Source organism: Cryptomeria japonica, chromosome 3 (genome assembly GCF_030272615.1).
Source record: "Cryptomeria japonica chromosome 3, Sugi_1.0, whole genome shotgun sequence".
In the NCBI taxonomy this organism is placed as follows: domain Eukaryota; kingdom Viridiplantae; phylum Streptophyta; class Pinopsida; order Cupressales; family Cupressaceae; genus Cryptomeria; species Cryptomeria japonica.
The window spans coordinates 540599864-540626999 of NC_081407.1; the positions used below are offsets into that span (position 1 = coordinate 540599864).

The window sequence follows — 27136 nt, forward strand, 5'->3', positions numbered from 1 at the left end:
TACTCCACCCTGTGACAATTGTGCTCCGAGTATGCTTTTGGGTACAAAAAAGCTATGTGGTGTGTGTAGGATCTCTACTTGAAGTAGATGATGTGAATGTCAATGTACTTTGTATGCATGGACCACGAAAGGAGACAACTATGCCTTCAAATATTGTTTCAACTATCTCTGCTTGCATTTGAGATCCCTTACCACTAGCTATGGATACTTCTATGGCCACCCTTGTCTTCTCCCTTCGAATTTTTTTCTCTTCTACCAATGCAAGGTAAACATTCATCTCTTGTTTCATCTCTTTTGTGGTGTTGGTATACAGCTTGTCATCATGATGAGTAATGTCTACAAGATGATATTTGAAGCAATCTACACCTCTATGATATAGGTTTTAGCATCTAATGGAAACAGCTACCCACATGGCAATCCCTAAATGGCATATTCCAAGCAAGGTCTTAAACTCCAAGGGGACAAGTGTTTGTAACCAACATCCATTGGGTTAAGCCTAATCTCATCTAAAGGTTTCTCATTTGTCATTTTATCAAACCTACAAGTACAAAGTGAAATTGCAATATTTTTACTTTTAAATACGGAAAAATAGTCAGAATTCAATATCAATTACTATAAATAGGTATAAATTTATTATAAAAGAAGTATAAATAAATATAATTTAGTTTAATTCGACATAAATTCAATATAACCTAATCATTTTATTCCCAAAAAAAGCTTAAAATCAAAAAAAAATATTTGTATATACAAATAAACAGTAAATTCAATAGAAAATCAGCATGAGTGAACAAAAAATGGTGATGAATCCAATTCTTTGGAAGTAAAACTTGTTTACTCCCAAATGGAATAGCTTTAACTTACAAGAAATAATAAAACATAGAACATAATAGAACTAATAGTAAAAGATATTCAACACAGAATATGGCCAAATGATATTCCTTTATTCTCTGGTGTAATGTATGTACATCCTCACTATCCCCCTATTCCCGATACAACAATATAAATAGTACCGAACAGTTGGTTAAGGCTGCCAACCGTTGACAACCGACACAACTCTCGAGAACTAATAACACTGCCATTATTATCAAAACATGAACAAAGTATTATTTATTATTAGCGACATATTTGTTGTCTACATCAAGCCCCCCCCCCAAATGAAGTTGTCTTCAAGACGACAGAACAAAACGGGGCTGATTCTACACAACTACTAAGAGCTAGAAAGGTGAGAAGACGTCCCTAGAGTAGGTGAGGGCGTCGAAAGCTATTGTCGCAAATGTTGTACTTGCTCCATGCGGAGTCGCAAGTCCCACTCAACAAGAAGCTGACACTCCCGAGCCATCTTTACCATATACACTACCTCCATAATATCCTTCTCTTACCGTTCTAGAAATGTCGTAACTACGGCAATGTGTTCCTTCATCTCAGGTATCCCGTTCTGCTACAAGTGCTTTTTGTCGCTCCACCTCTTCCAAGGTCTCTCGCAACTATTGTTCTATTTTAGTAAGCTTCTCTTGGAGTGCCAACTCCTCTTGTACAGCTACAACCTTCTCCAATGCGGCTACCTTCTCTGCCTCAACCTCTTCGGCCGAGTGTATTGCCCTCTGCATCTAGTAAAATGTCTCCCTAAAGGAGCTCTCTATGCCCTGCAAGGTGACCAAGAGTTTGCCCTAACCCTCAATCTAAACTTGACGCCAGGTCTCTAGCATCTCCGGAGCCTCCATGGCTAGCTATCCACGACGCGTGAAGAGTTGTGCAAACTACTCACAGCCACCCCTCAAGAAGGCAAGGAGCCTCTCAGCCTCCGATACAAAACCAATCTCTACCTGCATTGCCAGATATAAAACCCCTTGGGTGATCGACACAATATCATCTAACTTTGCCAGGAATCTACATACAGACCTGAGGGCATCCTTTGGGTCGGGTTTTGAAACCCAAACATATCTTTCAATGTGACTCTCCTCCCTCCGGTTGGATTCCTCTATTACCGACCTGGTCTCCCCCAAATGTGTGCTTTCGTCTTCAAGGTCTATGACCATTTGCTCTCTCTCATCTGATGATTCGAGAAACCCTTCATCCTTCCTACCAATGTGCTTTGAATACAATTCCATCTCCATCTATTTTCCCTTTCGCCCTCTAGTTGTAACTCCTCCTCAAGGTGGGTGCCTTTAACAGACCATGGTGAGGATGGTGGCGATGCGTTGGGTGTCACGTACCTAACCAACTGTCTACTGCTGCATCAACCTCTCGGCTAGGCGTAGCAAGTACACCCATGGGCTCTCTTGGCACAAACCTGGCAATCAATGTATTAGTAGTGGCAACTAGTACACTAGCAATTGGTATAGTTGTAGCAACCGGTACGCTAGCAACTAGTATGACAACTGGTACTAAGGTGGCAACTGTAGCAACCGGTATGGTGGCCACTGTGTCACTACTACCACTGGTACAAGGAGGATTGATTTGGTACAAGGAGGTTTGGTACAGGGGTGGCCTTCTGCAACCCTTCCAACGTTGCAATTTGTATGATCGAACTAGGTGAGATTAGATGTGCCATTGGGGACAACTTGGCTGGTGTGAAGGTGATGGTACAACCTGAACCTCTCGATGCGGTAGGAACCTTCAGTTGTGCCTCTATAATCTTCAGCGGTTGCAGCACTCCTTCAACTAAGTCATCTCTCCCCATGGCCGAGTCATCTCTCTCGGCTGTTATATCCTCCACAGCCTCTTACTCGGGCTAAATTTCCCCTTTGTCCTCATGTATGGCCACCCGAAATGAATTATGTTTGCTCTCACTCTCCATGGATGAAACATCCACCATGTCTTCCTCTTCTTCACCCTGGCTTCCCTCATCCTCAACACCTTCCTCTTCGGCACTTGGCTCCATATCCTGCAATTCGTCTCATCTCTTCTACCTAGGCTAAGACTGGTACTCGACTGTGTAAAAATGCATCCAGTAAAACATTGTGGGCTTATTTGGTTCTACTCAACTAATGGGTTGGAACCACCCCCTTCTATCCATAGGTACCTGTGTGCGCAGTGCCTCCAAAAAGAGTCCGATGGCATGATGGCCCATGTAGAACGTCTTGTGCTCGAGAGTTAAGAATTCTTTGATACTCTTGGAAAGCACAGTCGCCTAGTCGTAGATGATGCAAGACATGACCCCATTCATTAGTTGAATAATCCAAACTGCAATATCCAAGGCTCTGCTAGCCCCCATGAGCCGACTCTTTATCAAGTCCAAGATGCGTCTCCGGTGATGTTGGATGCATGGAGATTACTTAGGGGTTGTCATTGATGGCAACTCAGTCTAGTAATCATATCCGGTACCTATAGATTTGATCTACCGGAAATCATATTGACTTTAGGCATAAGTTCGGCAAAGTGTGAACACAGTGTACAAATTCAATGAGCACAACTCATTTCCGGTGATGCAGTTTTGGTTGCAGTGATTGGGATAGTCAATTGGTTGTTTAAGGCAGATCACCTTGAAATTCTAGCCTCCGATGTCGATTCTAGTGCATGATTCTTGGTCCGGTTTTCGATGACTCCAGAAGAGTAGAGCTATTGTGTGGACAAGATGGGTAACGTGTGTTGCGGAATTGTAGAGATGATTTTGGTGATTGGTGGTGCTCGAGGAGTTTGTGTCGTTGCGTGTGAAGCTTGTGATCATATGTTTTAGGTCCAATATATGGATTTGTGATGGATTGAGCCGACATGAGACTACACGTTTCACATTTTGCAGTTTTGTGAAGCTGACTTGTTGGAGATCATTTTGGCGGTGCGGATATATAAGATCGACTTGGATGATCATTTTGGTGGGATTATGCATGTGCGAAATTGTTTTGGGAGCGATTGAGCACAGTTTCACGTGCGCATCTTGAGTCTTGGTGATTTGGTATTTGGCAACAGAGCAATTTTTCAGATCAGCAACAGTCGATCATTTTGAGCCTAACCGGAACTGATTCCTGGCATTTGTAGATGATGCTTACCAGTTCAAACATTGTATTTGCCTTTATATCTCATTTGTAGGACAGTGAGTCAACTAGGGTTGCAGCCCTGTTTTGTATTTGAGCAATGACCTCTAGGCAGTGTGCCTGAATGCAAGTGCATTCCCCTTTTGTAATATTGTTCTACTACTCACCACAGTATAATAATATTGTGGGTTCAAATCCCACCGTGGTTTTTCTCTTTCCGGGTTTCCATGTAAAAATTTCGATGTTATGGTTGTGTGGCTATTTGTCTTGAGTTTTTACATTATACTTTCTATCTTTTGTATCCGGGGGTTTAAGAATCAGTTTAATAAACTAGTAAATTACAAAACACTGATTCACACCCCCCCCTCTCAGTGTTCATTGACTCCAACAATTGGTATCAAAGCCTAGTTCCTCCGAGGAAGCCTAACAGCTTGAGGAAGATCCAGGAGATTGAATCAATGGACTCCAGTTTGCAGAGACAGCTTAGCGTGGCACTTGAAGATCATGATGCAGCAAGAAAGGAAGTAAGTTCCCTAAAAAGTAATCTGAATGCAGCTGAAGACTTCATTGAAACACTAAAAGATCAAGTGAGCACTTCTAGAGAAAAGAGAAAGGAGCTGATGGATAAGCTGAAGGAGAAAGAAGAACAAAGTGTAGACAATCAAGCCCTACAAGAAAAGACGGATGAATGTGAGAAACTGGCTAGGGAGAATGCAGTTCTGAAGAATGAGATGCAATCTATTGTAATGAAGCTAACAAAGGAGATTGAAGACCGGAAGAAGAATAAAGAAACCTTAACTCAGTCACTGAAAGACAGATCTGATGAATGTTGCATATTGACATATGAGAATGATCAGTTGAAGCTTGAATTGGTGCAAACAAAGAATGATGGACAAGAACTTGAAAGACAGATCATAATTCTGAGAGATGAGCTGACCGTTGCTAATGAGTACAAAGAAAAATTCAAAGCTAGTTCAGCCCGATTGTATGAGATGCTGGAAAGTCATAAACATGGGAAAGATATGTGAGGACTTGGATTTGAGAAAAGAGAATCCTCTGATTCTGGTCAAAGTAATCATCAGCAAAAGAACAAGAGAGCTTCGATAAGACAGCCTAATACCTATAAATTCAATGGTAAATGTTTTGTTTGTGGCAAGTTTGGTCATATGGCAAATCAATGCAGAAGTAAGATGAATAATGGAATGATGAATAATGGACCTACTTTTACCGGTCAATGTTTCATATGCAACAACTTTAGTCATAAGTCAAACATGTGCAGAACAATGATAAGCAATTTTCAGAATGAGAGATGCTATGCTTGTGGAATGTTTGGACATATCTCTAACCAATGCAGGATGAGACCTAATCAGATGAACATCAGGCCTATGCAAAAGAGTGTTGTTTGTTATGCATGCAACAAATCCGGTCACATTGCAAAATTCTGCAGAAGTAAAAACATGAGTAACAATGGTTCAGTAAACAAGAACCAATCAAATGAAAAGGGCAAAGCAAAGGTAGATGAGATCAAAGATCGGCATAAGAAGATGTGGGTGAAGAAAGAAGATCCTAATGCAGTAAATGGCTCCACACCTAATTTTGGTGTTGGAACCTCATCCGGTAACTAAGGCATTTTGGCCTTAGGGGGCAGATTATCATGCAAATTCATAGAACCCCCTTGCGGAGATCTGTAACCGGTTCTAGAAGGTTGCAGAAGATCTAGATTAGATGTCCAAATGTTATCCGGAAGAATTCATGGCGATTTAAGATTCCGGTGAGCGAATTGATGCAAAACAAGGTATCCGGAAGCTTTTAGGGTTATGTAGTTATTACAACTAAAAGTTAGGTTTTCTGAAGATAAAACGACATTTCTCTCATTGCGAACGAAGAGAGAGTGCAGAGCAGTGAAGTGAAAGAGATTCAGAAGCAAAATTTGAGTATGTAGCGATCCAACAAAGATTCTTAGCATCCGGTTGAGATTGGAAAGGTATTTACCCACATTCAAAGCTATTTGTTCATACCCTAATTTTCATAATGGCACCATCTTCTAGTATTTCGACCCCTCTTGTTGTGGAAATTACTGAAAGAGCAAGGTCTGTATTTAAGAAGCATCCATTTAAGTCAATAGAAGACCATCCGAATGGTGCATTTTCTTTTGTACCGTACGAAGTTTTACACAACGAAGATATTAGGGCTTACATACACTGTAACATTGAAGAATTGGGAAATTCAGACATGCTATCCCTGTACGCTCAGCACATGGTTGATGATTTTGGCAGTCTGAAATCAGATTTTAAGAATTTTGAAGAAAAGGGTTTCATTCAGTTCGTTCATTTCCCAGTATTTGACGAGCCCGAATGGGTGAGGTATGTACTAAGTCAAATCCATGATGAACTCCTATGGCTAGACAAACCCTACAAAATCACAAAGCAGGCTATTCGAGCAGTTACCTATTTAAGTCCATTCGGTGTAGTTCCTGGATTCCGGCATGTGAAGAACACCATTGTGATGGAGGTAACCAGTTCAAAGCATGACAATCGGTCGATGACAATAAGTGATATTGTTGAGCATGATGTTAGATTTGCATCGATGGTTATTGGTTACAAGGTATATCACTCAAGCAGGCAAAACTCAATATCCGGTACTGCTATCTATGCAGCTTATCAGATGCTAAAAGAAGATAAGAGGTATGATTTGTGTGAAGTGCTTCTTAATGATGATGAGCAATATTAAGAAGATCAAGCATGACAACAAGGATGTATTTAAATTTGGTTCTTTGATCATTTGTTTGGCACTGTATTTCTTAAATGAGATTCTTGAAATTGGAAAAGTTCAATGGGCATAAGACAAACTGGTGGCAGCTCAAATCAAAGAAGGTTTGCAGGGTGTGGGTGATGCAATTGCTCAACAATCTGCCTTATGGGGTTACTTTAAGACTTTTCAAGAGCTAATGCAGGGCAGAGAAAGAATTCCAAGGCCATAGTTGAAAAGTATGAAAACACAATATGCTTCATGGTAGATAAAGACCAATGTCACATGGAAGCAATTGAGCCTAGAACAGTTTGGATCCTGTTGATGGGTTATGAGGTGGATGAACTCACACTTGACACCTATGCTCAACACATACAGGAGGAAAGATTTGGTACTTTCAAAGAAAAAGACTTGGATTTGCACAAGCAATTCACTGGGCCCAAAAGGAAGAGGAAAATAAAAAAGGAAGTAGAACAGTTGGCAGAGCAAATGGGCATAACTACAGAAGTTGTGCAAAGGGCTAGAGAGCAAAATATATTGAAGGAGGAAGACATGGTGAAGCAACAGGCTAAGCCGGTTCCCCCTCCTCCAAAGCAGGCCAAGGCTAAGAAGAGTAAGTCTGCACACATCTCCGGTGTGCAGAAGGTGGTCCCTCCACCTAAGCCACAATAATCTTCTACCGGTGGAGTTGAAAAGGAGAAGTTGGTGAGAAAGTATGTTGTTGTGGAAGAAGAAACCAAATCAGATGAAGGGGTTAGAGAAGTAAAGAAGACTGCCACATATGTCAGGGTAGTCCGGAAGCCCTTATCCGGTGAAGCTCCACCTGTAAAGAAAGCTAAAACACAGGGCGAGCCATCCGGAAAAACAAGAGCAAGCAAGAAGAAATCAAAACTAGATGAAGCTCTCAAATCGGGTAAGCTTGAAGGTCCTTACACTGTTGTGCCTCCTTTGACACTAAGTGAGTTGATTAATCAAATAGTCAAGGAAGGAAATTTGAAGAATGTTTCAGAATATTACAAGAATTCTGATGAGAATGAGCAGAGATCAATTGAAGAAGCTATAATAGAATATTTGAATACATATAGTAAAGTTTCGTTAGAGCTATCATCTATAATTCCGAAGGAATAAGATAATGTTTGGTAAATCTGCTGAAATTGCTAAGCAAATTGAGAACATTTTGAAGAAGTTTTTAAAGGAGGATCAGTATTAGATCAATCCGGAGAAGGATGATTCCCTACCGGAAGAACAATTACCAGAAGACACTTCCATTCCGGAAGTACCAGCAAAAGCTCCAAGTGATCAGAGGTATCATTCATCTGAGCAGATTGATCTAGCAGAGCAAGAAGTTGCAGATGACATAACTGCTAACCTCTCAGTTGATGACTCCGGTGATGTTGTACCAGACCCTACGGTGATTGAAGTTAACATTGAGAAGACAACTAAAGAGATAGGAAAAATTGCAGATGAACAGTAGGAAGGAAATACTGAGAAGGATGTAGGGGTGAGCATGGATGCAGAGGCAATGAAAGAGAAAGGAGAAGAGCAGATTGATGAGGCGTCGGTGACCATGGCAAGAGCCACTAATAAAGGGAACCAGATTGCTCTTGATGAAGATGACTTTTCACATGGACTGATTGATTTAAGTACTCTATCTCCTATTCAAGCATTAAAATTAGCCACCCTTGCCCAAATCAAAGCAAGTGAGGACTTACTTAAGTCCACATCTGAGGAAAAAGAGGTTATATCTCTGGCGACTAAAGTCTTAGAGAAAATTTTGCCTAACCTTAAGCAGGATTCCAGTGACACACCCTCCGGTAAGCTTAAGGCTATGTTACGTAAAGTTGAATCAGATTTTGAGTCATTAGAGAAAGCTGCAGATGAGGTAGTTCTGAAAAGATTTAATGACATGACATTGAAAACAACTTTGCAAGCGGTTGAAGGTGATAGAGTCAGTTTGAAGACTATTGTAAAGAGTGTTGAGGATGCCTTAGATGAAGGTGGTAAGATCTATAAGTCATGTCTCATTTTGCCTAAATTTACAATAGACATCAACAAGAAAATAAGGGATCATGAAGGGCAGTTGGCCGGCATTGCACAATCTTTTGCCCCTCATTCAGATTTTCCCAGTAATTTTGAAGCTCAAATAATAGATCTAGCTGATAAAATAAAGAGCTTGTATAAAGAGAAAGAGCAGATTATGAGCAGAGTAGGGGAATAAAGGAGTCTAATCACTCCCCGGTTGGACACTTTGCTTGGAGCTCAGCAGGATGCAATAGTTGTTGTTTGTTGTATGCTTGATTAACCATGGGCAATGACACAGTGTTGCCCTTCCAAACATAGACGATAAACTCAATCGTCACCCCCAAGCACATCTCTTCTCAATCTATAGATCTGCTATATGATTGAGTGTATAATCGATGGAATGAGTGGAAATTCGATCTCCTTTAAATATGTTGCAAGTGACCCTTCACCAAGGGTCAGCCCTTCTCCTAATCAACACGATTCAAGGCAATGAGGCGGTGGACTTCCAAGTCAGCCTTTGCCTTGATAAATACAAATCATATTTACAAAAGCAAGTCGGCTCACATATGATTGATATATCGATGCATATGAGTATCTATAAATCAAACCTATAATTGTCTAAGGCCAACAGACCAATTAGACAATTATGTAAGCTATGTCGGCCATAGAAGGATCTGATTGAAGCTACACATCAACACTCCCTCTTAGCTAGGGAGGAATCCTTCTAGATGTCTACAAGTCACATCACCTCATCGTGATGACTAACACAATGATGTGTATGAAAGAAGCTTATCATCTCATCGTGATAGCATATCACCTCATTGTGATGTTTGACCATAATGGCTACTCCCATATGTGGAAAGAAAAGATATCACCTCACTATGATATCAACCATCATGGCTTCTCCCGTGGATGGTGTAAGGATAGATATCACCTCACCGTGATATCAACCATTATTGTGAGATAGTCACCTCACAATGATGGTAAAATGCACAAGTGTTCATCATTGTGAGATCGTCACCTCACAGTGATATTCACCATAGCTCATCCCAGAGGGTGAACACACAAGTACAAGAAAATCATCATGGACTCTCTCACGTGATGTTATCATGGTGTCACATAGTGACATCCACCATGGCTTCTCCCAGAGGGTGGATCCATCATGGCTACACCCATGTATGGAAATATGAACACAACCACCATGGGCACTCCCAGAGGGTGGGTCCATCATGGCTACTCCCATGAATGGAAACGCAAATGAACACAAATGCCCATCACGAACTCCTCAACGTGATGTCGTCATCTCATCATGACGTTCACCATGGCTACTCCCAGAGGGTGAAAACACACAAGTGCTAAGTCATGGAGTCTCTCACATGACATCCACCATGGCTACTCCCAGAGTGTGGATCCACCATACCTACTCGCAGAGGGTGGAACAAGGGCTTACACCTCAAACTTCTCTCTCACAGAGAAGAACGCATTAACAAGGGCTTGCACCTCAAACTTCTCTCACAGAGAAGAATGCATTAAACAAGGGCTTGCACCTCAAACTTCTCTCACAGAAAAGAAAGCATTAAACAAGGGCTTGCACCTCAAACTTCTCTCACAGCGAAGAATGCATTAAACAAGGGCTTGCACCTCAAACTTCTCTCACAAAGAAGAATGCATTAACAAGATCTTCATGATGATGTGGCTCCCTCTGAAACTGATATCAACCTTCTGACCTCCTCGTCCAAGGTTGCATCTGATGAAATGTCAGACTCCCTCTGAATCAGATATCAACCTTCTGACCTCCTTGTCCAAGGTTGCCTCTGATGAAATGCCAGACTCCCTTTGAATGCTAATTCCTCCTCTTCGAAGAAACTGATCGCAATGACAACCTGAATAGGTTCTTCCTCTTCGAAATGTTAGTTTTAGATCAGACAGTAGCAGAATAGATAACACTTAATGAAATGCACACAAAGAACACCAATGTATCCTGGGAAAACCTCCCTCTTGGAGATGAAAAACCCAGCTATAATTCTCAGATCTTATTATTCAATGATCAACAGATATCTTTTACAATTAGCTTCAACACTTGAAGCAATCAAAACCAGTAAATTATGCACAGTAGAACAGCATCTTCAACTTAGGATATGCACAATGATGAACTTATCTCTTAGAATAGGGTGTTTTCTGTCACAAGGAGATTCGTTGTCTCAGAGATGGAGTTTGTTGCCTTCAAATGGTGTTCGTTGTCCTCAAAGAATATTCGTTGTCTTCAAGATGATGTTCGCTGTCAGAAAGAACAGTTCGCTGTCCTTTGTATATGATTCGCTGACCTTTGAATGTGCTTCGTTGACTTAGGAATGTGCTTTGCTAACTTAGAAGATGATTCGCTGATCACAAAAGTAATTCGCTGGAGAGTGCCGAAATAGGAATGTAATCGCTGATTGTGTGTCATTACAATGATATTGATTTCGCATATATATGTGCCTCTAGCATCCTAATTCATTTATGTCGGCCTTGTTAGCTTTTGGCGCCAAGGAGGATCAGGCCTATAATTTACAAGTTACATCCATATAGGTCTTAACAAATTACAAGCTACACATGAGTGGTTACAAGTTACATTTAATCATTAATGCCTTTTAAGGCCGACAGGCCACATAATTGCTAAGTGTACTAGGTCAGCCCTAGAAGGGATCCAACCTAGCTACAAACACCAACACGAGTGATGTCTCCAGTTATGTATCACCAACTCAACAAGTTGTGTCTCTAGACTTCAGCCCGCGATGCATCCTCACAGGATGCCACAAGCTCTTCCTTCCTTGAATTCCTTAAGCCATCTCAGATAAGTAATTCATCATTCATTTGCTTCTTGATCCAACTGGCTGCACAGGGGTATTAGACACATCAAATAAACGACACTAGAGATCAGCAACAAAGAGAGCCGCAGTAGGATCTCTGTAATTAAGCAAAAGAACCTCTTGTGCAGTAATAATTGCCTTGATATGCTCCAAATTGATGACAATAGCTCGCTCTCGACCAAGTATAGTAGACGGATAAGAAAGCAAAGGATCCAAAATACGCAAATCACGAGCAGGTAGTCTCGTGTGGCGCATTATTGCATGTTTTTCGGCCTCCACAACCTGTGCCTGCCCAGACGAATTGAGCAGCAGCCATGCCCTCATGCCTACACCCTTCTTCTTCACTCCTCCGCTTCGTATGTCGCCACCACATGGACCGTCCTCCTCCTCTTCACCGTCGCCACAAATGGCCGCCTTAATTGCAATAGCCTTCGCCCTCATTGTCTTCGAAGTTTTGTTAGACGACTTCAAAAAATTGATCATGGCAATCGAAAGTTTACATTTCTCAGCTCCAAGATCTCCGCATGTTTGTCTTTTTCTCTATATAGTTGTGTGGTTTGTGATAGTGATCGGAGGAAGATAAATTGTGGCACTCTTCTTCACGAATTTAATATTCTTGATGCCTCCATCGCATGTCTTAAATTTGATCCCTATATCTCTTAACTTGACTACCCGAGGGGTGCGTCTCATCGTGTCTTTGTCGCTGTTATTAGCTTCGCCGGTCTGATTCGCAGGGTCACCATGAACATCGGAAGGTGTTTGCAACAAACTCTCTTCCTCGATTGTGGCTATGGCTGGAGACGATGTCTTGCACAAGGGATGTCATCAGACTTCTTATGATCTACAGGGTCAGCAACAGGAGTACATGGTGCATACACAATCAGGTTGTGCAACAAGCCAAGGAGATGTTCTGATCGCCGGCTATAAGGATGATTTACCAATGCATAGGCTCAGGAAAGAACTGCTTTGATACCATGTTGTTTGTTGTATGCTTGATTAACCATGGGCAATGACACAGTGTTGCCCTCCCAACCATAGACGATAAACTCTATCGTCACCCCCGAGCACATCTCTTCTCAATCTATAGATCTGCTATATGATTGAGTGTATAATCGATGGAATGAGTGGAGATTCGATCTCCTTTAAATATGTTGCAAGTGACCCTTCACCAAGGGTCAGTCCTTCTCCTAATCAACACGATTCAAGGCAATGAGGTGGCGGGCTTCCAAGTCGGCCTTTGCCTTGATAAATACAAATCATATTTACAAAAGCAAGTCAGCTCACATATGATTGATATATCGGTGCATATGATTGTCTATAAATCAGACTTATAATTGTCTAAGGCCAATAGGCCAATTAGACAATTATGTAAGCTATGTTGGCCATAGAAGGATCCGACAGAAGCTATACATCAACAATAGCTGCTTTGGGAAAAGATGTATCGTTAGATCTTAAAGGCGTAGAAGTATATGCATACATGTTTTGTGCCTTAATTAATGTTTTGGATTGTTTCCTGAGAGGATGGAATGAGTATCTGAAGTCTTTGAAGGTAACTTATGCAAATATTTTCAAGTTTTTGTAGACCACTGTATACATTCTCTTGTATATAAGTTTTAGCGGATTCCTACTTTTGCCATTGATGCAAAGGGGGACAGAGCAGTAAAAAATGGTGCACATTCTTAGGGAGAGTCAGTTGAGTGTACAGATTATCAAATTTGATTGTAGTTTTGGAGCACTTGTCATTTTTCACAGTGTTGCCATCAATGCCAAAGAGGGAGATTGTTGGCTAGAGACACTATTCCGGTGATGTTAGATGCATGGAGATTACTTAGGGGTTGTCATTGATGGCAACTCAGTCTAGAAATCCTATCCAGTACCTGTAGATTTGATCTATCGGAAGTCATAGACTTTAGGCATAAGTTCGGCAAAGTGTGAACACAATGTACAAATTCAATGAGTATAACTCACTTCCAGTGTTGCAGTTTTGGTTGCAGTGATTGGGATAGTCGATTGGTTGTTTACGGCAGATCACCTTGTAATTCTAGCCTCCGGTGTCGATTCTAGTGCATGATTCTTGGTCTGATTTCCGGTGATTCTGAAAGAGCAGAGCTATTGTGTGGACAAGATGGGTAACGTGTTGTGGAATTGTAGGGGTGGTTTCAGTGATTGGTGTTGTGTTCAAGGAGTTTGTGTCGTTGCGTGTGAAGCTTGTGATCATATGTTTTAGGTCCGGTATATGGATTTGTGATGAATTGAGCAGACATGAGACTACGCGTTTCACATTTTGCAGTTTTGTGAAGCCGACTTGTTGGAGATCTATTTTGGTAGTGCGAATATATAAGATCAACTTGGATGATCATTTTGGTGAGATTATGTATGTGTGAAATTGTTTTGGGAGCGCTTGAGCGCAGTTTCACATGCGCATCTTGAGTATTGGTGATCCGGTATTTGGCAGGAGAGTAGAACAAAGCAATTTTTCAGATCAGCAACAACGGATCATTTTGAGCCTAACCGGAACTGATTCTTGCCGTTTGTAGATGTTGTTTACCAATTCAAACATTGTATTTTCCTTTATATTTCATTTGTAGGACAATGAGTCCTCCAGGGTTGCAACCCTATTTTGTATTTGAGCAGTGAGCTCTAGGCAATGTGCCTAAATGCAAGTGCATTCCCCTTTTGTAATATTGTTCTACTACTGGCCATAGTATAATAATATTGTGGGTTCAAATCCCACCGTGGTTTTTCCCTTTCCGGGTTTCCACGTAAAAATTTCGGTGTTATGGTTGTGTAGTTATTTGTCTTGAGTTTTTGCATTATACTTTCTATCTTTTGTATGCGGTGGTTTAAGAATCGGTTTAATAAACTAGTAAATTACAGAACACTGATTCACCCCCCCCCCCTCTTAGTGTTCATTGATTCCAACAGTCCAGGATGCATCTCCATTTTGCAGTAATGATATAACTCTTCTTCACCCCTCAACTATTATTACTGTTCCATAACCCTACCCAATGTTCCACAGTCAAATCATTTTTGCATACTAACTGGAGCAATCTTTGTTTTTCCTCTTTCTTCATTTTGCCAAAGGGTTTAACCACCCCATGTCCTTTTGATGGGATGTCGAACACTCTAGTGAATTCTCCTGGGCCATAAAAGACTGTAACCCTGCTTCCCTGAAATTCTATGACTGACTTATTAGAGTGTCAGTCATATCTTGCAACCAAAGTCCACAACATTGGCTCATATTCCTTCAAATTGAACACAAGCATTTGAATCGCCTTGTCTGCTTCATCTTTCCTCAGCAATGCCCTCAATGAGTGGTAATCGGGAGCCTCTTGCCACCATGTGTGGCATTCAATACCGCTTACACTCTCGAACATGAGGTTCTCTACCGTGACTTGGTCATCCTTCTGGATGCGTGGCCGAAGTTTCTTGCTCTTGCTGTTGTTGGTTGCCATGACTGATTGATGTGATGTCTGACTGTTATCTTATTCGCTTTTATTCCCTATCAATTCATTATGATAATTGTCACCTCTAGTCGCCCGACCAGGGTTGCCCAAACTTCTCTTTACCATGATCTCATTTTTGTCGTACTGCTCACAACCTTATCCCTTGTCTTGTACGGCACAACCCTTACTGCATTCATATGGTCCTCTTCCCATCCATACTGTCTTTGTTTGTAAGATGTTTGGCCTTCTTTTCGTCCATAGGATGTTCTCTTCATCCCTGATCTCCATCCATACAACATTCTGCTCCTCCCCTGCATACCGAATGTTGTTCCCGTACCGAATGATTTGCTCACCCATATAGATGTCTAACTCCTTCCGCTGACTTCTTCTGGCTGCGTACAGATTTCGTACAAACTTTGTTCTTTGCTTTGTGTAAGGAGTTTCTTTCTCTGTTTTGTACGGACCCTCAGCATATAGAATTCTTATCCTTTGTACGGCGACTTCCTCCTCTTTTTCGTATGGTATAGTTTCGTACGGTGATGCTAGCCTTCGATATTGTTTCGTACAGATGTGGGTCTGTAAGGTGTTGCTTCATACGGTTTGTGTTCCTCCTCATGTTTGTATGACGTATGGATTAAAAACTCTGCCACCTCGTGCATGTAATATGCTTTTCATCTGTATGGCGTATGGTTTCCACAACCTGCCAAGGCTTCCATGTGGTCAATGGTTTTCCATACGGGGTGCTTTTGTGATGATTCTTTATCCATACGTGTACGCTCTTCTTCCAACCATTTTCCTCCTTCCGGCTCCTGGCGCTCTGCTTCTACTTCGTTCCTACGTTTTGGGATTAGATGGCTACTGTGTGAAGTTTAAAAACCTTTGTGTGTCAAGGGTAGGGTTAGCAATACATATCTAATTAACTTTTTATAAAATAGTCCCTTTTTTATTTTATTCATTGTTTCTTTTTTAGTCTTTTATCTTTTCTTTCTCCTTTATTTTTTCCATCCATTTCATAATTTTTACTTCCTTTTCCATCAATTTGCTAATTTTTTCCAAAAATTTTATTTTCCTTGCTTTTTCCATTTTTAACTTTCTAACCTTCAATACTTTATAGAAAATCATGCCTTTTAATTTTTTCACTTTTGGACTTGGGCTTACCTCTCTCCTTTCTTGCTTTTTTGTCCTTTTCCCTTTGAATTGTTGGCTCTTCACAACTCGATAGCAATTCTTCTTTTTAATTTTCTTAGTCTTGCCAACTTTGTGATCCTCCGTGTTGCCTTTTTGTTTTTTCCATGGTTCCTCATTTTCCTTATCATCCTTGTGTTTTGTCCCCCTCAGATCGACATTAGATCAGACCCTGGCCTCCGATTCATACCGCCACCAGCAAATTCCTGGCAAGGTCTTATAACATTCGTCTTTGCAGCACATTCCAATATATTCGAGATCGAATATCTTGTCAAGGGTGCTAGCCCCCACTCCTTTATAACTGACATCTATGTACCTCCTGCCATATTGTTGGTACCATGTTGCTTCATCCCCGTCAATCGTTGGTGGTTCTGTTGGATTTAAGATGACTATTCACAATGAATTAGAAGTAGGTAAGGTTGGGGGCTCTCTCCCTTCCTCCACGCATCTCCGAATAATATACTCATTATGTTTGTCTCTCTCTACTACAAACAAAACACTACTTTAACCACCATTTTAAGACAAGGCCCGAGAGTAGCTTCGTACTCCTCCAGGTCTATCTCTTCTTCCAATTCCTCTTCTTGGACTTCACCCTTCTCCACTTGCTCTTCCTTGCGTTTCCTCTTAGCTTCCTCATCAATGTCGTACGCCACATATCCTTGGCGCCTCCCCTCATATGGCGCCTTCCACTTCCAATAGCCATTCATCTGCACCCATAGTGCATGTGTGCCAAACAGTGCGTTGGTAAGGTGTTTGTGGACTCTCGAAACTACAACGCCATCCACATTCTTCCTTGCCAACCTTTCTTCTGGTGCTATCATTGGCTTGGCCCTGTCCACATTTGGCCTGTACAGTTCTTCGGTGATTACAAGGTCTTCTTTGAGTTCATCACTTCATCCAATTGTCCAATCTCCACGAGTTGCATACCCCAACATATTTATTGCCACAGTCGGCTTCTCCTTCGCTCTGCAAATTTTCAACTTCAATCCATTTACAGCATCTCGGATGGGGTTGTCGTCTAAAGTTGATAATTTGAGTGCCCCATTCAAGCCAACTTCCCTAACTTTCTACAACCCCAACCAATGAACTGTAAACTTCTCGGGCCGGAGTTTGTTACAGTTGTTATATTTTAACACCAACTATCCCGACCAAAAGCTCATCCACCGAAGATGCTTGTTGTGCCAAAACTTTTGTCGCCATTGAGGCACCTTTGTTGCCCACTGCGTCGTCATCCTCCATTCGTCTAGCTTAGATTTAAAAGACGTTCGTTCAAGCTCTCTGCATCACCCAAATGGTTTTCCATTACAATCCTCAAGCTCGGTATGGTGTACTCTGCTAGCACCACTGCTTATTGTCCGTACATTAGCTGGAACGGGGTGTATCCCATTGTCACCTTGTACCTAGTGCAATACGCCCACAATACGATTGGGAGTCTTTCTTCCCAATCCTCCTACTCCACTCTGCATGACTTGTATATGATTGACACTAGCACCTTATTTGTAGACTTTGCCTATCCATTGGCTCGGGGATAGTACAGACTCGACAAATTATGGAATATCTTGAACTCCATCGTCATTGCCCGAATGACATGATTCACAAAGTGTACCCCCCAATCGCTTGTCATCTGGACGGGGATGTCAAACTGCGTAACAATCTGTTCATAGAGGAATCTTGTTGTGTTGACTGCGGTGTTGTCCGATAGTGCCCTTGCCTCCACCCACTTCGTAAGGTATTTTGTCACCACTACAATGTACCGACACCGATGCATATTACTCACTTTCAATGCCCCAACAAAGTCGAGACCCCATCTTTCGAACAATTCCTATGGCTACGAAGGGAACGGGGTACGAAGTCCCTCTTCAATGACTTGTCGGCCCTCTAACATGTGTCACACTCCAGTACCCACTCTCAAGCATCTGTGTGTAGGATCGGCTAGGATCGGCCACCATAGTCCTGCCAATAGCACTTTTCATGCAGTGGCGTCCAGACCCATGTGGCCTCCAGCGAAGCCTTTCCTTTTAACACTCTTGGGATCTCCTCCTCCATCGCACATCTCCGTAGAACCTAATTGGGTCCCATCTTATACAACAACCCGTTGATGAGCTGACAGGTTTTACTTTTGAAAGCCAACTTCCTATGTTCGCTTCGCAGCATGTCCCTTGGAAATGTGGAGGTAGACAAGTACTCGCCGATGCTTCTGTACCAGGGTGGCAACGCAACTATTTGAAAAAAGTGGGCGTCGGAGAAATCTTCATTCGCCCCTTCTGGAGGCTTCTCCAAACCTGATCCTTGAGAGTTCGTTTGCTATGACGTGGCTCTTTCTAGGCCATACCACAATGGTGAAGGTGAATTCCTACAGCAGGAGTAGCCACCTACTCACCCTCCCTTGAATGATTGGTTTGTTCACTAGGTACATTAGCACATGGTGATATACGTAGAAGGTGAATGGTGTGACAATTAAGTAGTGTTGAAACTTTTGTAGAAAGTATACCATGCCCAATGCCTCCCTCTCCGTTGTGCTATAGTTTCGTTCAAGCTTGGAGAGTAAGCGATTGGCCAAAATAAATGGGGTGGTCTAGCCCTTCAGTACCTGCCTATGCCAATGTGGCGCCAATGGCATAGTTGGAAGCATCTACATGCACATGAAACTCCTTGTCCCAGTCGGGGTACGCCAGGATAGGTGTTCTTACCAACCTCGACTTAAGTTCCCTAAACGCCTCCTCTTGCTTTGTTCTCCACACGAACGGTTCGCCCTTCCTTGTTAGTGCATCCCACGGGTAGAAAATCTATGCGAAGCCCTTGATGAACCTCCGGTAATAGCCCATGTGTCTGAGGAAGGATTTGACTCCTATCACATCCTTCGCACTCCATCTTAACGATGACCCCCACCTTGTCAGGGTCCATCTTCAATCCCTCCTTACAAACTATGTGACCAAGCAATTTGCCTTGAGGTACCATGAACCAACATTTCTTCGAGTTGAGAGCCAATCATGCCCTCCACCTCTCCATGCATTCCCTCAACACAGTGAGGTGGGTCTCCTATCCACTATAAATAGACCAGTCGTCCAAAAAAGCCTTAAAGCTGCCTGCGGACACTTTGTCGAAGATGTGCAATGTTATCCTCTGAAAGGTGGCTAGGGGGTTGCACAGTCCGAACGGCATCCTCCACCACGAACGTGGTCTTCAATTTGTCTTCCTTAGCGATGCTGATAATTGTACTCGGAAAACCCATCCATGAACGAGTACATCTCATGGTCTGCCACATCCTCCAGTATGTTTTCCGCAAACGAGATCAAAAAGCGATCTTTGATTGTGATCGCGTTAAGACACAAAAAGTCCACACAAATCCAAATTTAATTTGCTTCCTTTTTAGGGGATATCACGATCGGTGAGACCCACTCACTTGTTTCTACTTTAAAAATGATACCAACTTCCAGCATCTTCTCAATATCTTCCTACACTTTCACCGCATAATTTTGTTCATTCTATACGGTCTCTTCCGTACGGGTTGTGCACTTGGTATGAGAGGTATCCTATCTATGCACAACTCTAGGGGTACCCCTTTAAGGTCTTTGTACGTCCATGCGAAGACATCCTTGTATTCCATGAAGATTTTGAATGTTGTTGCCTTTAGTATGGGGTTTCAATTGTCCCCTACCAGTATCACCTTCAGGTTGTCTTGTTCCCCTAGGTCGACCTTCTTTATGTTTGGTTCCTCATACTTTATCATTTTATCCCTCTTGAACCGGTGAGCGGGCGTATTATCTACTCTCGCCTCTCCCTCCTTGTACTCTCTATATTTTGGAGGGAAGGTGGCCTTCTCTGTACCAACTTCAATCTCCCCAACATTCTCCATACCAACTTCTTCAATCTCCCCAGCATTCTCCATACCAACTTCTTCAATCTCCCCAATCTACAACATGTTCGGGGTGGAAGACTTCGCAGTCCTCCATCTACCAATGGAACAACCCGTTGAGGGAGCTTGTCTCATCCTTTGAGCAGCTTCCAAGTTCCAACACCCATTCATCATTGGGTTCCATTGTCCTTCCTTCCTCCATCTCGAATTCTCCATTCTCAAACTCTTTGTCCAATGCCAACTCCTGGCTTACTCCTTAGCTCCATAGGTCAATGATGTACTTCCTCCCGTTACTCTCGATGGAGAGTGTATTCTTCTTCCAATTGTGGTTTACTTTCGTCGTGATTAGCCAACCCCTTTCGAGGAGGACATCGTACGCCTTCTTCACTAGTGGGATGACAACAAAGTCCAAAAAGAAATGTTGAGTGCCAATGGTGACCTTCTATGCCATGAGCGTCTCGAGTGGTTTGATGTCGTGCTAGTCAGCACCTACCAGATGGAAGGTTGGTGGCCAGAGTGTTGGCTTGCCAAGCCCCTTCCATGTCTCCTCTGATAGTACGTTCACACCAGAGCCTCCGCCAATGATGGTGTTTGTCAACTTGCATCCCATTATCTCCATCTTGACTACGGTCGACTTCCTTCCAATGCCCACTGTCAGCAACATCAAGTCAATGACCAGGCTGCCTATTGGCTTCTCCGTTGGCTTGTTATGCTCCTAGCCGACTACGTCGTCACCGACTACATTGGTAATGGCCATCTTCAGTTGCGGCATGGTTTGCAGAAAATTGGATACCCGTACAAGTACGGTGGCCTACAACATCTGTCTCATGATAGTTTTCTCCGACTCCAACCGCAATGGAGTACTAGCGGCCTCATTCAAAACCCTTCTCCGCTATCGCCCGTTCAACGTCAGACTTAGCTTCTCGAAGTCTTCCCTTCTCTGTACGGGGGTCAAGATATATTGCCTTATTAGTCTGGAGTCTAGTGATCGCCAGTACTTCCTCATCTAGCTCCTTTACGTCCAACATGTTCACCCCTTTCTATTTCAGGCAATCATTGTCTTCATGGTTTCTAGGTCCACACCGTTTGCACAGCAACCCTGCATTGTTACTTTGGCCACTCTGACAATCTCGTGCGAAGTGACCCCATTCATTGCAACTCTGGCATTGGATCAAGGGTCTAGCCTTCGCATCATACTATATTCTCCTTCGTGGGGTGTTGTTATTGCTATTATTATTCCCTCACCTATTATTTTGATACCCTCCAAGAGATGCATTAGAGTTGGCAAGAAGTTTTGGAGGTGTAGCCGGAGGGGTTGTTTGTTCCCCTTGGGCGAAGAGCACTTGTGTGCTTCTTGTTTTCAAATTGTATATGCATTCCTTGATGGAATGTCCCAATACCTGACGGACGTCGCAAAATGACTTATTTGGGCAAGTAGCCTTTGTATGACCTTCTGCCTCGTAGTCAGTGCACCACAACTATTTACCATCCTTACCGCCATCTTTCTCCACCTTTAGCTCCACCATCTGCAACATATCCCTTCTTAGGGCTTGTACAGTTTGATTCTCCGTCGCTGCTTTCTCTTGTATTATCATCATCATTGGCCTTATTCTTTCCCCGTGATGTCTTATTCCTGCTTTCTATGTCCATCGCCCGATTGTAAGCATCAATGTACAAGGACAGGGGTACCACCTTTATTTTTTTCCTTAAGGAGGGAATCAATCCCTCAACAAACCACCGCTTCTTCAGTCCATCTACTGGTTCGTTTTCCATCTTGTTCAATAGTTCCTTGAGCCTACGATTGTATGCTCGTACGTTCTCGTTCTTCCCTTGTCTAGTGTTGTAAATTTCTCCAACAATCTCATGTCATCTTTAAGCAATTTGAATTCTTCTCGAAATGCCTTCTTTAGTTCAGTCCATTCCGTCTTGTGCTTAGCCTCTAGGTTTGTATACCAATCAATGGCAATTCCTCATAAAGTGACGAGAAATGCCTTCAGCCAATAATCCCGGTCATCCTAACCATTTGCCTCTCATATTGTTATGCAAGTCTTGCAATGGCGTACGGGATCCTCTGATCCATCCCCTGTGAATTTCAAGAGTTTTTGCCTCTTGGGTGTTCAACAGTCTTCACTTGGAAGGTACCGTGTGAATTCAACCAAATTGGACCGTCTTGCTCTCGTTTGCGTTCTTGTGCCTCTCTTGCACTCTCGGTCGTGTGCGAGTTCTCTACGCATCCACCTTCTATGTCCTCTACACCTCGGTCACCTTCTTTTTTCCTATACTCTCTCCTCCCCGAAGTCTTCCGTTCAAACGCCCCCATACTCAACTCTTCTATGAGGGACAGGTTCTCGATACAGTGCAAGTTTGTTTCAAGAATGTCAGCAACTTCAATCTGGAGGTTCCTTTCATCCCCTTCCTCGCATACCTATTGTACGGACGGGCTGCTAATACTGTTACTGTGTGTAGATTCAGAGTCTTCACTTGAAGAAGAGTGTACGATTTGGTTACTTGCCTGGTCGGCGAGATCTTCACTTACTTTGTCATCCGAGAGTGGCAGGTTTCTCACAACCTCTTCCAACTCACTCCAAGTACATGATCTTTCTCTCTCCCGACTACGGCTTCAGCTAGCACTTCGACTCCTACTTCTCACAAGACTCTCAAAGTCTTCGAGGATTCCCCATAATCGTCTTCTTTCACTTTACTCTCTCAGGCAAAGAGATCTCTTTACTAATCCCTCCTCTCGAGTGTTTCTAGCACGTCAGTCCTTATTTGGTCGTAGGGGCATTAATTGTTGGGGGTACGGCATCTATCAATAGCCCACTCTTCTTCCTCCCCTTGGTTCCTTTCTTCATACCATTGCAGTATTTGTTTTTAACGCTGCTCTTGATTCCTTTCCTCCTATTGGTCTTGCAATTCAATCAAATTTTGTGCCAATAGCATCAGAATTCTCCTGAGAAGATCGAAGACCATGTGATTTACTGAAAGTTCATCACGTACCATGCTCTTAGGGACCGCTCTCTCCCAAGCTTCCCTCTACACATACTGATCAAAACCTCCCACAGGTTTACCAAGTCTTGCGTCAACCGATCTTCCAATGTTTCTTCCTCGGTGTCACTTTTTGTTACTAGTACTTGTTGTACATACAATCGGCCCATTACTCTGCCATGCCTATCGCCACTCTCGGGGTACACATAGATCTCCAAGTTCGAATTGGTAACGGCGCCAAAATGTTTACTCCCGAATGGAACAGCTTTAACTTACAAGAAATAACAAAACATAGAACATAACAAAACTGATAGTAAAAGATATTCAGCACATAATATGGCCAAATTATATTCCTTTATTCTCCGGCATAATGTTTGTACATCCTCACTATCCCCCTATTCCCGATACAACAACAATATAAATAGTATCGGACGGTTGGTCAAGGCTGCCAACCGTCGTCAACCAACACAACTCTCAAGATCTAAGTACTACCTAGTTTTAAAAAATTATGAATTTTTTATTGCCTACATGCTAGATTTAGCAGCCAAAATGAATTTTAGTGCTTGAAAAACAAAAATCAAAAAAAGATTTACAAACCTGCCCTTGAAATTCTTCAAATTTGTTTTTCAAATTCATCTAGAAATCCTTCCAATCAGCTCAAAATTTTCTCTTCAAGTGTTGTGTGAGTAAGTGTGAGGGAATTCATGCATTTATAGGGCAAAATGGAGAGTTTTTGCCACATTTTAGGCACATTCCACATTATGGATGCATCTAGCGAGTTTTACGCTCAGACTTGCCAAGTTTCTAGCAACTACTCACCAAAAATTCGACAAGTTTCCTCGGCAATTTTTCTGACGATTTACTTGTTTGTAAAACAACTCAACGAGTCTGCCAATTATGTACAAAGTATGGCTAGCCAAAAATAATAATTACAATTTGACAATTGTGCAACATCACAATAAGTGTTTCACACATGGGTAAGATACCAATCTTGAATGTGCACTATCAAATGACTTTGATATTATGTCCTTACTAATGTCATCTAAGTGAATATAACTACGTATCTGCCTGTACTAGTGTTGTGACCTTTTTCACACATCGCCCCATTGCAAATGGGGACCCTCCCTTTTCCTGCTTTCTAGAGTTTTTGTTAGTGTCTCGTGGCCTTCCGCTTCAGTTTTGCCAAGCCTTGCTCAATTTTGAGCGATTCAAGTCCTAGAGATTGAAAGCTAGTTTTTGCAAGCCAAGTGATACCAGAGTCCGGATACCATCAAAGTGCCTAGAAAGGCCAAAGGACAAAGATCGCAATTGATTTGGATGAATTTGGACGACTTTCTATTTTTGGAAAGTTTGCTTTTTTTCTTTTTCCTATTTTTTAGGAAGTTTTGTTTTGGGCATTTTTAGCCCAATCCCCGGTATGGCTATTTTTAGAAAGTTTTCCTTATTTTTTAGGGATGTCTGCTTTTTGCTTTTTCAGAGTGGGGACCTAAGGTTTGCACTAATACCACTGACCCGCTTCGACCGCGATCCAAAATTTTCAAGTTTTGACCCAAAAAGCTAAGTTCCTATATTTTAGGGGGTCATGGCACATTCAAAGGATAATCAGCTCGAAAAATCATCTGAATCTGGAATGTCATCCTGATCCTCAAATGTCCTGAAATTTGGCTGTCTCGAATGTCATCCTGATCCTGAAATTTGACTAAGTCTGGAAAATTGAAGAATCCTCCAAAAACTAGATTTTGCATTATAACTCCTGGAGGTCCAAAACCACTCTCAAACATCCTGACAATATATATGAAATATAACTTAAAGTATAAGAAATACCACTTATACTTAAAATGTTATATTTCATATATAGTCCGCCCTCTTGATGAAGAGTCTCCAAACTCCGCCCAAGGTGATGATGCATGGTGAGCTTGCAAAAGTCCGCCCAAGGAGGACACCTTCCAAAATCCGCCCTATGCCTTGAGAATGTAGTGAAAAGTCCGCCCATGACGGTGTGCAAGCCGCCTTGGTGTCCTTCCAAAACTCCGCCCTATGATGGAGAGTGCCTAAAGTCCGCCATGTAGAGGGATGTCAGCTCATGATGGTGTGTAAGCCTCTTAAGGCCTCCCAAAACTCCATCTTAGAGGTTGTCTCTTCAAACTCCGCCATGCCTTGAGAAGGTATCTAAAGTCCGCCTTGGTAGTCATGCCTTCAAACTCCACCCTATGGTGGAGATGTCATAGAAGTCCGCCCTCCTTGATGCCTTCCAAAGTCCGCCATCCTTGGTGATAGACCAAAAATCCGCCCTTGGAGATGGTTTCAAAAGTCCACCCAAACTTAATGGTGAAGGTAGTAAGGTCATCAAAAGTCCGCCATGTTTGATGAAGATAGCCATGTCCTTCCTAAACTCCGCCCAAGCAAGATGATGTAGGTGCTTCAAAGTCTGCCCTAGGAGGAAGGCATGTGAAGTGAACAAGAAAGAAAGTCCGCCTTCCATGAGCTAGAAAGTCCACCCTACCTAGTAAGCACTTCCAAGTGTAGTGTCAAAGAACCTAAAACCTCCGCCCTATGTAAGAGACATCAATGATGGCAACATGAAGATTGGAAGTCAGTAAATGGAGAGGTTAATATGATGCAATATGAAAGAGAAGTGATGACAAAAATTTAGCTAAGTATGAAGGGATACTTGGTGCCAAGTAGAAGTCCGCCCTACACTTGGGCATGCAAGATGTTGTGAGGTGTCTAAAGTCCGCCCAAGGAGAGAGCCTCCAAAAGTCCGCCCTATGAATGGGATGAATGAAGTTTAAGGCAAGCAAATAAACATGATGATAGAAGTCATAAAACTCCGCCCAAGCATCATGTTAGAAGATGAAAACTCCGCCCAAGCATGAAGTTGAACATTCAAAACTCCGCCCTACTCTTGGAAGTCAAATAAAGTCAACAAGAATGTGAGTGATGTCATCAAATCTTCCCAAAAATCGAACTCCTAATCAAATTAGAAAGTTGGAAAAAGAGATTTTCAAATATCATTGAGTTGAAAAGTCAAAATGGAAACTCAAAATTAAAATTGGAAAGAAAAGGATTTTCATACTGAGTTCCAAATTAGAAACTTTTTGGAAGATACTATTTTATGAGCCTAGTTTGAATTAATAAACTAAAAACAATTTAGAAACTTGCATAAGTAAAGGATTTTCGAACTAAAGAAGATGACAACACTTTCCCAAAGATTTGAGTTAGATTTAGAAAAGTGAGTTGGATGATTTTGCGTGTTTCTAATTGGGAATTCAACTTCATTTACAAATACATCATTTGTAGCTTCATTTTTACACCAAGACGTTCGAAATTCTTAAGGAGAGCATAGTGAAGTGTTTGCAGATTGGAGTTCATCTGGAGAAAATCTTGATATTGCTTGCAATTGGGTGAGCTTCTTGACTAAGGTTTTACAAATTTTGGAGTGAAGCCAGCTGGTATAAGGAAGAATTGTTAATTCTTTCTGAGTTTTCTAAGAAACTTCCAGCCTTATTTCAATCTATTCGAAGGTGAAGTTGAATTTACAATGCAGATTTGTGCATTTTCTGAGTTTTTTTTCAGAGTCATTGAAAATGATTTTAGTGGATTTATTCGAATTCTTAGTGAAGGAAAATCATTTTATTGACTAAGCAAAAGAGAGTTTTTGAAGTTATAACACTTGGTGTTGGATTGTGATCACAGTCATCCTTAGGATTGAAGAATTTATATACAAAAATCCATTTTTGTGGCTAAGTATGAAAATGAAATAAAATCTCCAAACACTTAGCCGTTCGCAGCCTCAATTTTCTTTAATCCAAGATAGATTTCTAACTTATTTTCCTTTGGTTTCACAGGTCGCAGGAGGAAATAGAAGCGGGATCATCATAGAGATCGCAGCTGGAATTTCGGCCCTTGATCACTGTTTGATCTCGGCCATTCATTTATTTTTGAAAAACTATACAAGGCTACCTCCTCTCATTTGGAGAGTGTGAGGTTTTTGATGTATTGTTGCATAAGGTCATTTCCAAATAATATATTGCATGTGCGCTTGCTTTGTAATCCCTATTGTTTGAATGATTT

General features: G+C 42.0%; 1 protein-coding gene across 1 annotated transcript in view; it reads right to left on the bottom strand.

Annotated features, from left to right (window-relative positions):
• Positions 1 to 27136, bottom strand: part of LOC131075086 (tRNA (guanine(9)-N1)-methyltransferase) — a 92089-nt gene that overhangs the window by 19769 nt on the left and 45184 nt on the right. The gene's annotated exons all lie outside the window — the stretch shown is intronic.